Here is an 11,582-nt window from a genome sequence, read left to right on the forward strand (position 1 = left end):
GTAAAACTCCGTTATCTCACTTTCTAGATTAGAATCAATCTAAACATCATGGCATAGACAGAGAACACAGGGGGCTAACACTTTCAACATATTGTCTAGCTATCACCATTGTTAACAGCTAACCTGAGAATGCAACTTTTTTAAAAAAAGGTATTGTGATTTACACATGAAAGAAGTGAAACTGTCATGGTATTCTAACAGATGAAAGGCTTAACAGACAATCAATTTTTCAATGTATAATTTCAGTTACATCACAATGTAAATTTTTGCTATAAATTCTGTGTTAGGATTGAGCCCTCCACTACCACCTGATGAAGGAGTGACACTCCGAAAGCTAGTGTGCTTCCAGGACCAGTTCAAAATACGTACAACACAGATGGCCTCCTTCTTCAAGGACCGCAATTTCCCCCCCGACGTGGTCGACGGTGCCCTCCACCGCATCTCCTCCACTTCCCGCTCCTCCGCCCTTGAGCCCCGCCCCTCCAACCGCCACCAGGACAGAACCCCACTGGTCCTCACCTACCACCCCACCAATCTCCATGTACAGCGCATCATCCGCCGTCACTTCCGCCACCTCCAAACAGACCCCAGCACCAAGGATATATTTCCCTCCCCTCCCCTATCAGCTTTCCGTAGAGACCACTCCCTCCGCGACTCCCTTGTCAGATCCACACCCCCCACCGACCCAACCACCACTCCCGGCACCTTCCCTTGCAACCGCAGGAGGTGCAACACTTGCGCCCACACCTCCCCCCTCACTTCTCTCCAAGGCCCCAAGGGAAACTTCCATATCCGCCACAGATTCACCTGCACCTCCACCCACATCATCTACTGCATCCGCTGCAGCCGGTGTGGCCTCCTCTATATTGGGGAGACTGGCCGCCTACTTGCGGAGCGATTCAGAGAGCACCTCTGGGCCACCCGGACGAACCAACCCAACCAACCTGTGGCACAGCATTTCAACTCCCCCTCCCACTCCACCGAGGATATGCAGGTCATTGGACTCATCCACCGCCAAACCACAACAACCCGACGGTCGGAGGAGGAGCGTCTTATCTTCCGACTGGGAACCCTCCAACCGCAGGGGATGAACTTGGACTTCACCAGTTTCTTCATCCCCCCTCCCCCCACCTTGTCTCAGCCGGATCCCTCCAGCCCGGCACCGCCTTCCTGACCTGCAGTCTTCTTCTTGACCTCTCCGCCTCCATCCTACTCCGACCTATCACCCTCACCTTGACCTCTTTCCACCTATCACATTTCCAACTCCCCTCCTCCAAGTCCCTCCTCCCTACCTTTTATCTTCTCCTGCTGAACACTCTCTGCTCATTCCTGAAGAAGGGCCTGTGCCCGAAACGTCGAATCTCCTGTTCCCTGGATGCTGCCTGACCTGCTGTGCTGTTCCAGCAATAAAGTTTCAACTGCTTCCAATTAAACCTGTTGGACTGTAGCCTGGTGTTGTGTGATTTTTAACTTTGTACGCCCCAGTCCAACACCGGCATCTCCCAATCAAAACACTGTTAGAAATTTTGCCTGAGGCCCAGGGATTTTGAAACAAGTTTCAAACAAATGATCTCTCCCCATTCACTTCAAATGCAACTGGGAATAATGCTTCATAAACTTCTTAACCCCTCAACCAAAGCTAAAAAATTATAGTAAAACATTATTTTGTTATTTGTTTTATTTCTCATTTCATTGAAATTTATTTCCTAATCAATTCTGAGTTGGACATTTTGCTGCCTTTCCTTGAGTTTCACTGTGTAGAAAGAATTAGATTGATTGAAAACTCATTCAAATGCAGCGTGATTTAGACAGGCTGAACGAGTGGGCAAATACATGACAGATAAAGTATAACGTGGACAAAAGGAAAGTTATCCACTTCAGTAGTAAAAACAGGAAGGCACATTATTATCTGAATGACTATAAATAGAGAGGGAGGACTGTATTATGAGTTGTCTGTGTCCTTCTACACCAGTCACCGAAGATATGCATGGGGCTGGAGTGGATCAGACAGCAGACAGCGGGGAGGTGCAGCAGCTGATCCAAGCCCCTTCAAAACAGATGGAGGAAATGGAAGAGGAGGGAACAAAGGAGGCAGAGGATTGGATTACTGTCAAAAGCAGGAAGAGGAAACCTCACCAGGCCCCCATAGCCACCCAGCAAAGGGGGAAGTGACACCTACACGACGAGGATACAGGCAGCTCTTCCGACGATGAGGACGGGTGTAAGGAGGGTCGTCACCAGAGGAAGAGACAGAGCGCCGCGGGGAGAAAGGAGGGCAGCACTGCCCAAACAGGGAAAGACGATCCCTCTGAGGGGACGGGGAAAGACTAGCCCCCACCCGGTGAGAACCAAGAGGCACCCACCGGCCCACACATCCAGGTCCTATGACAGCCCCACTGTCAGATGGTGAACTGGACTGTGTGGACCCTGGGCCCGACACGAAGACACCAGAGCGGGGGAGGGTCCAGCAGTTTGCCGTCACCATGGAGATGCACACAGCTACCCCAGAGAGGCAAGACCAGCAGCAAATGGACACTGGTAACCTCGTAAACTGTTAAAATGGGGATAACAATTGCCAGCATCAATGTGCGTAGCACCAAATCGGCTACGCGATGTTTCTAAGATGGCCTTCCTGGCCAACGTTAAAGCTGATGTCCTGTTTCTGCAGGAGTGTGGGATACCGCACCTCAGCAGCTACAGGAGATGGTCGAGCTTGTGGGCCCATGGGCCGTCAGTTTGGTCGGGGGGGCAACGATAACCGCTCCTCAGGCCTGGGTATCCTGTTGCAAGGAGGCAACTCCACCATCTCTGAGGTTAAGGAGGTGGTGAGCAGGCGCCTCCTCGTCACCGACGTCATACAGAAATGCTCCCCTGAGACTGATTAATGTGTATGCCCCAGTGGGTAAGAGTGAACGGCTGGCTGTCCTGCAACAGCTTCCACTGTTGCTGGCTATGTCCAGGCCGGTCATTCTGGCTGGAGACTTCAAATGTATCATTGATGCAGATGGACGATCCGGTGCGGGGGGAGGGGGAACAGTAAACTGGACGCCACGTCCACAGCCCTGATGGACACGGTAAAAGATCTCAAGCTGCACGACGTCTTCATCACCCCTGCAGACGGAGCACAGCGTAGATACACCTGGTCATGGGCAGACGGGTCTATCCGCTCAAGGATAGATTACCTGTTTGTGTCCCGAATGCTCTTGGTCAGATCCACCGACGTCAAGCCAGCGTTCTTCTCTGACACTGCCTCCTGCTGGCCAACTGTCACCTACAGGACGAGCAGCGGGCTGGTAAGGGAACGTGGAAGCTGAACACAAAGCTGTTGACCCTGGGAAACATTGAGGAGCTCAAGAGGGACTACGCAGGTTGGAGAACCGTGAAGCCCCTCTTTGAGTCCCCAGCGGACTGGTGGGAAACAGTAAAAGGGAACATCAAGAGGTTCTTCATCCTCATGGTGTTCAGGAGACGAGAGAGAGGCGGGGAAACTGTCCCAACTTCAGGAAAGTATGCAGAACCTGCTCCTGCTGCAGACGATGAGGGTCGATGTCACAGAGGACCTCAAGGAGGTGAAGGGCTAGCAGGCCTCGCTCTTTGCCTCGGAGGCCTCCAAGATAATCTTCCGGTCCAGGGTCTGCTCCATGGAGCAGGACGAAACGTGCTCATGTTTCTTCTTCAAGAAGGTGCACAAAGAGAGCTCCGTGCTCAGCAGCCTGAAGGAAGAAGATGGCTCGGTAACGTCATCTCAGGCTGACATCATGAGGATCAGCAAATCCTTCTATGCCAGTCTGTATGACTCGAAGCCAACCGCCAGCGCGGCCTCACAGTCGTTCCTGTCCTCTATCACAGAGGTCTTAGACGACAGGACACGGGAGAGGCCGGACCAGCCACTATCTCTGGATGAGCTGACCAAGGCCCTCGAGTCCTTCAAAAAGAATAAAACTCTCGGAAGCGACAGCTTACCGGTCGAGCTCTATTCTGCTCTGTGGGACTTGATTGGCCAGGGCCTGCTGGATGTGTATGTCAGTATGCTTCGGGCAGGTACCATGAGTGAATCCATGAGGAAAGGCATCATCACCCTCATCTACAAGCGGAAGGGGGAGAGGGAGGAACTCAAAAATTGGAGACCAATCTCACTATTGACTGGGGATTACAAAATTCTGTCAAAGGTTATCGCCAACCGGGTCAGGTCTGCTCTGGGGTCAGTGATTCACCCTGACAAAACCTGTGCTGTACCGGGCAGGAAAATTGCTGGGAGTCTCGCACTCCTCAGGTATACGATCACCTATGTGCAGGACAGGGGGGTGGACACCTGCCTGATCAGCCTGGACAAGGAGAAAGCCTTTGACAGGATATCACACACGTATAAGAGGGCTTTGGGGAGGGAATCTGCAATTGGATCAGACTGCGCTACACCAACGTTGTCAGTGCAGTCTCAATGAATGGGTGGGAATCAGATAGCTTCCCAGTCAGACCTGGAGTCAGGCAAGGGCTGCCCTCTCTCCCCTGCCTTGTTTATGTGCTGCATAGAGCCATTTGCCAAGCCCATCAGGAAGGATGCGAGTCTGAGAGGGGTGACTATTCCTGGCAGCGGGGGCCTGCAGGTTAAGGCCTCCCTGTACATGGATGACGTCGCCATTTTCTGCTCGGATCTGCTGTCCGTGCACAGACTCATGCGCATATGTGACCAGTTTGAATGGGCCTTGGAGGCCAAGGTAAACCGAGGCAAGAGCGAGGCCCTGCTTTTTGGGAACTGGACCGACCAATCCTCGATCCCCTTCACCGTCAGGACCAACCACCTGAAGGTGCTGGGTATTTGGTTTGGGGGGGCGGGGTTGGGGTATGTGCCAAGTCTTGGGAGGAGCGTATCAGCAAAGTGAGGCAGAAACTGGGCAGATGGAAGCTACGGTCGCTCTCTATCGTGGGAAAAAACCTGGTCATCAGGTGTGAGGCACTGTCATTGCTGTTATACGTGCCACAGGTCTGGCCTATTCCCAGAACCTGTGCCGTTGCAGTCACCCGGGCCATCTTCCAGTTTATATGGAGATCAAAGATGGACCGGGTCCAAAAGGACTCAATGTATAAAGATCTGGGCAACGGGGGAAAAAACACACCCAATGCCACCCTCACCCTGATGGTCACCTTTGTGTGTGACTGCATCAAGCTGTGAGTGGATCCCCAGTACGCAAACACCAAGTGTCACTACGTACTGAGGTTCTACCTGTCCCCGGTGTTGCGAAGGATAGGCCTGGCCTTGCTGCCGCGGAACGCTCCGAGTAGTTGGACCGTTCTGTGTCACCTGTCCTTCGTGGAGAAGTTTATGAAGAAAAACACCTTTGACCACAAGTCCATCAGGAAGTGGTCAGCATGTAGTGTCCTTGAGACACTTCGGGAAAAGGAGAGGGTGGACCCTATCGAGTGGTTCCCTGGGCAGACTGTCAAAGCCATTTGGCAGAATGCCTCATCGCCAGAACTTTCCAACAAGCACCCAAGACATGGTTTGGCTGATGTTGAGAAGGGCTCTGCCTGCGAGATTCTTTATGCACGCCCAGACTCTCAGCCACATCGCACGCTGCCCTCGAAGCAGCTGCGGTGGGGACGAGACTGTCACACACCTCCTTCTGGAATGTGCCAATGCAGAAGAAGTCTGGAGAGGAATGCAGTGGTGTTTGTCGAGGTTCGTCCCGAGTAGCGCCGTGACGCGGGACTCCGTGCTCTACGGTCTGTTCCCTGGAACGCACACTGAGACGAACATCAACTGTGCCTGGAGGATCATGAACTCGGTGAAGGACGCTCTCTGGGCAGTCCAAAACCTGTTGATCTTCCAGCTGAAGGAGTTGACCCCGACTAAGTGTTACAGACTGGCACATTCCAAGGTCCAGGACTACGTGTTGAGGGACGTGCTGACGCTTGGGGCAGCTGCTGCCAAGGCGCAGTGGGGAAAAAAACATCTGCCTGCCTTAGAAGAACAGGGGGCCCATGTAGTCTTTTGGGCTCTGCTGATGCCTCAGCTAAATATATGGACATATGATTGATAAACGTACAGACCTGCATATACAAATTATAAATTCTGATCTCTGTATGCAAATGACCAACTGTACAGACCATCAAATTATTTTATGAATAAAGTATATTTTTGAAACTAAAAAAATGCAGGCATAGCAGATGATAAAGAAGTGCAAAAGGTATGATGGCCTTCACAGCAAAAGGATTAGAGTGCAGAAGCGGGGGGGGGGGTGCACACAAAAAGCAGGACAAATCCAACCCAGCCAATTACTGTCCATCAAGGTACTCTCACTTAAAATGATGGAAAGTGCCATCAACATTGATTCCTGATGAATGGATCTTGCTCGTGCTCCACGGCTGCAGTCCAACTACTTGGAGTGTCCTGCGGCAACAAGTTCAGACCTATCCTTCATAACATAAATTCTTTACAGTGCGGATAGAGGCCTCTCAGCCAGTTGATTCTGCACTGACCCCGCGAAGGGCGTCCCATCCAAACCCAGTGCCCCACACTATCCCCGTAACCCAGCATTAACCATGGCTAATCCACATAGCCTTCACATCCCTGGACACTATGGGAGGATTTAGCACAGCCAATCCACCTAACCTGCACATCTTTTTACTGTGTGGAACCCACAGAGACACAGGGGAAATGTGCAAACTCTACACAGACAGTCAACCAAGACTGGAATCAAATTGAGGCAAAAGTGAGGACTGCAGATGCTGGAAATCAGAGTCTAGATTAGAGTGGTGCTGGAAAAGCACAGCCAGTCAGGCAGCAACCGAGGAGCAGGGAAATTGACGCTTCGGGCAAAAGAGCTTTATCAGACCGTCCTGATGAAGGACTATTGACCGAAATGTCGATTCTCCTGCTCCTCGGATGCTGCCTTACCAGCTGTGCTTTTCCAGCACCACTCTAGACTAGAATTAAATCCAGGTCCCTGGTGTTGTCAGGCAGCAGCAATAACCACAGTACCAGCCCTGCACCAGGGTGAATGGAACCTCAGTACCTTGTTACATTTAGTGTTTGTGAACCAAAGGTCTGCACACAGCTTGATGCAGACACACACAAAGGTGGACATTAGGAGGAGGATATGTGCTTCCCCATTTGGGATGGTACAGTGTCTCCGTGGTTAGCTCTGCTGCCTCACAGCACTAGGGACCCATGTCTGCTGGGTTTCCTCTGGGTGCTCTAGTTTCCTCCCACAATCCAAAGATGTGCAGGTTAGGTGAATCGGCCATGCTAAATTGCCCATAATGTTCAGAGATGTATAGATTAGGTGGATTATGAAGGGGTAAATGTAGAGTAATAGCATAGGGGAATAGGTCTGGGTGGTTTACTCTTTGGAGGGTCAGTGTGGACTTGTTGGGCCAAACGGCCAGTTTCTACCCTGTAGGGATTGTATGATTTATCTAGAGCTTTATACATGGTGTCCTTGCAGACACAGTTGAATTTTGACCTCTAGCGAAGCCTGGGAATGTGTGTGATTTGCAGCATGTCCAACAATACTGAGAGTACCTAACACGTGTTTTTACTCATAATGGAGGTGGAGCAGTGTTTCCATCTGCCCACTTTCTGCCTCACCTTGACAATATGCTCCTCCCATGTTTCAATGCACATTCCCTGGCCACTCCATACCATATACCAGCACGTTCAGGTCACCTGAGGTGTTGGTCAAGGAAGAAATTATTGATCAGCCCAGACCCCAAGGAATATAGTTCCCCTGGGCAAGATGGGATTTATCCAATGATTCTCTGGGAAGCAAGAGAGGAGATGACGGAACCGTTGGTCTTGATCTTTGAGTCATCATTGTTTACAGGTTTAGTACCAGAGGACTGGAGGATTGCAAATGTTGTGCCCTTGTTCAAGAAGGGCAGTAGAGATGATCCAGGTAATTATAGACCAGTGGTCCTAACATTTGTTGTAGGACAAGGATTATAAGAGATAGGATTTATAATCATCTAGCAACCAACAATTTGATTGGAGATAATCAACGTGGTTTCGTCAAGGGCAGGTTGTGTCTCATAAACCTCATTGAGTTTCTTGAAAAGATGGCCAAGCATGTGGATGAGGGTAGCAGAGTTGACATAGTGTACATGGAGTTCAGCACAGCCTTTGATAAGGTTCCACATGGTAGGCTTTTGGAGAAAATGCGGAGGCATGGGATTGAGTGTGATTTAGCTGTTTGGATTAGAAATTGGCTTTCTGTAAGAAGGCAGCGAGTGGTGGTTGATGGAAAATATTCAGCCTGGAGTTCAGTTACTGGTAGTGTGCCACAAGGATCAGTTTTGGGACCACTGCTGTTTGTCATTTTTATAAATGACTTGGACGCAGGCATAGGTGGATGGGTTAATAAGTTTGCAGATGACACTAAAGTCGGTGGAGTGGTGGACAGCGTGGAAGAATGCTGCAGGGAGACTTGAATAAACTGCAGAATTGGGCTGAGAGGTGGCAAGTGGAGTTCAATGCAGCTAAATGAGGTGATTCACTTTGGGAAGAATAACAGGAAGGCAGAATACTGGGTCAATGGAAAGACGCTTGGTAGTGTGGATGTGCAGCGGAATCTTGGAGTCCATGTACATATATCCCTGAAAGTTGCCACCCAGGTTGATAGTGCTGTTAAGAAGGCATATAAAGAACAAAGAAAATTTACAGCCCAGGAACAGGTCCTTCAGCCCTGCAAGCCTGAGCCGATCCAAATCTACTGTCTAAACCTGTCGGTCAATTCCTAAGCATCTGTATCCCTCTCCTCCCCACCTACACATTATTGATTTCTTCTCCCTGGGAAAAAGCTTATCTCTATCCACCCGGTCTATACCCTTCATGATTTTGTAAACCTCAATCAGGTCCCCCCCAATCTCCTTTTTTCTAATGAAAACAATCCTAATCTACTCAACCTCTCTTCATAGCTAGCACCTTCCATACCAGGCAACATCCTCGTAAACTTTCTCTGCACCCTCTTCAAAGCGTCCACATCTTATTGGTAATGTGGCGACCAGAACTGTACACAGTTCTGGTCAAAATGCGGCCAAACCAATGTCTTGTACAATTTTAACATGACCTGCCAGCTCTTATACTCAATACTCCGTCCAATGAAGGCAAGCATACCATATGCCTTCTTGACCACTCTATCCACCTGTGCAGCAACCTTCAGGGTACAATGGACCTGCACTCCCAGATCTCTCTGCTCATCAACTTTTCCCAAGGCTCTTCCATTCATTGTATAATTCGCTCGAGAATTAGACTTTCCTAAATACATCACCTCACATTTGTCTGGATTGAACTCCATCTGCCACTTTTCCACCCAACTCTCCAGTCTGTCTATATCCTCCTGTATTCTTTGACAGTCCCTTATGCTTTCTGCTACTCCACCAATCTTTATGTCACCTGCAAACTTGCTGTTCATACCATCAGTGCCCTCTTCCAGATCATTTATGTATATTACAAACAACAGTAGCCCCAGCACTGATCACTGTGGAACACCACTGGTCACCTTTCTCCATTTCGAGATACTCCCTTCAACTACTACTCCCTGTTTCCTGCTGCTCAACCAGTTCTTTATCCACCTAGCTAGAACATCCTGCACACCATGTGACTGCACGTTCTCTATCAGTTTACCATGGGGAAATTTATCAAACTCCTTACTAAAATCCATGTTTATGCATATGGTGCCTTTATAGGTTTGATTAGTAGAGGGAATGAGTTCCGGAGCTGTGATGTCATGCTGCAACTGTACAAAACGCTAGTGGGGCCTCACTTGAAATATTGTGCACAGTTCTGGTCGCCATATTTCGAGAAGGAATTGGAAGCATTGGAAAAAGTGCAGAGGGGATTGACCAGGATGTTGCCTGGTCTGGAGGGAAGGTTTTATGAGGAAAGGCTGAGGGACTTGGGTCACATTGGAGAGCTAAGAGGGGATTTAATAGAGGCACACAAGATGATCAGAGGATTAGATAGGGTAGACAGTGAGAGTCTTTTTCCTAGGAAGATGACGTCATCTAGTACGAGGGGGCACAGCTGAGGGGTGATAGATTTAAGACAGATGTCAGAGGCAGGTTTACGGGCGGCACGGTGGCACAGTGGTCAGCACTGCTGCCTCACAGCGCCAGAGACATGGGTTCAATTCCCGCCTCAGGTGACTCTCTGTGTGGAGTTTGCACATTCTCCCCGTGTCTGCGTGGGTTTCCTCCGGGTGCTCTGGTTTCCTCCCACAATCCAAAAAAATATGTGCATTTTAGGTGAATTGGCCACACTAAATTGCCCATCGTGTTAGGTGAAGAGGTAAATGTAGGGGTATGGGTCTTGGTGGGTTGTGCTACAGCGGGTCGGTGTGGACTTGTTGGGCCGAAGGGCCTGTTTCCACACTGTAAGTAATCTAATCAGGTTCTTTACTCAGACAATGGTAAGGGCGTGGGATATCCTGCCTGCCAAAGCAGTTAACTCAGCCACTTTAGCAGCATTTAAACACTACTTGGATAAGCAAATAGATGATGATGGGATAGTGTAGAGGGATGGGCTTAGATTAGTTTAAAGTGACTACAGAGAGTTAGGCTGGAAGCTGAACAGCAGGACGAGTAGAGTAGTGATCTTGGGTTTGCTACCGGTGCCACGAGATAGTGAGATGAGGAACAGTCAGCAAATGCAGCGTAACACGTGGCTGTGAGGCTGGTGCAGGAGGGAGGGCTTCAGATACCTAGACCATTGGGATACCTTCTGGGGAAGGTGGGACCTGTACATGAGGGACGGGTTGCACCTGAACTGAAAGCCACAAAAGTCCTGGGTGGGAGATTTGCTCGTGTGGTTCGGGAGGGTTTAAACTAGTTTGGCAGGGGGTTGGGAGTCAGAGCCACATATCTGAGAGGGGGGCAGTTGCAGATGGGGCAGTGACAGGGTGCAGTGAATTTATCGGGAAGGTTGCTGACACTATAAAACAAAAGGATTGGTTAAAGTGTGTCTGCTGTCATGCAAAAGGAGTGTCAGAAATAAGAGTGACAAACTTAGAGAATGGATCAGTACTTGGGGCTATGATGTGTGACCAAAATGGAGACGTGGGTTTCACAGGGGCAGGAATGGTTGCTGGATGTTCCAGGGTTTAGAATGTTTAAAAAGATCAGAGAGGGTGGAAAAAGAAAAAGGGGGTATAGCATTGTTAATCAGAGAGTGCATCCCAGCTACAGAAATGAAGAATGTTGATGAAGGTTTGCCTACTGAGTCAGTATGGGTGGAAGATAGGAACAGCAAGGGAACAGCCACCTCAGCGGGGTTTTCTATAGACTCCCTAATAGCAATAGAGAGATCAAAGAACTCATAGCTGGGCAGATTTTGAAAAAATGCAGATGTAGCAGGGTTGTTGATATGGGTGATTTCAACTTTCCCAATATTGACTGGAACCTCCTTAGTGCAGATGGTTTGGCTGGAGCCGTTCTGTCAGGTGTGTTCAGGAGGGTTTCCTTACTCAGTATGTAGACAGACTGACGAGGGGAGAGGCCATTTTGGATTTGGTGCTCGGCAATGAGCTTTACAGGTGTCAGATCTCGCGGTGGGAGAACACTTTGGTGACAGTGATCACAATTGCGTC

This window comes from Chiloscyllium plagiosum, unplaced genomic scaffold (genome assembly GCF_037043375.1).
Source record: "Chiloscyllium plagiosum isolate Xiang-an unplaced genomic scaffold, Cpla_swu_hap1 HiC_scaffold_2, whole genome shotgun sequence".
Classification (NCBI taxonomy): domain Eukaryota; kingdom Metazoa; phylum Chordata; class Chondrichthyes; order Orectolobiformes; family Hemiscylliidae; genus Chiloscyllium; species Chiloscyllium plagiosum.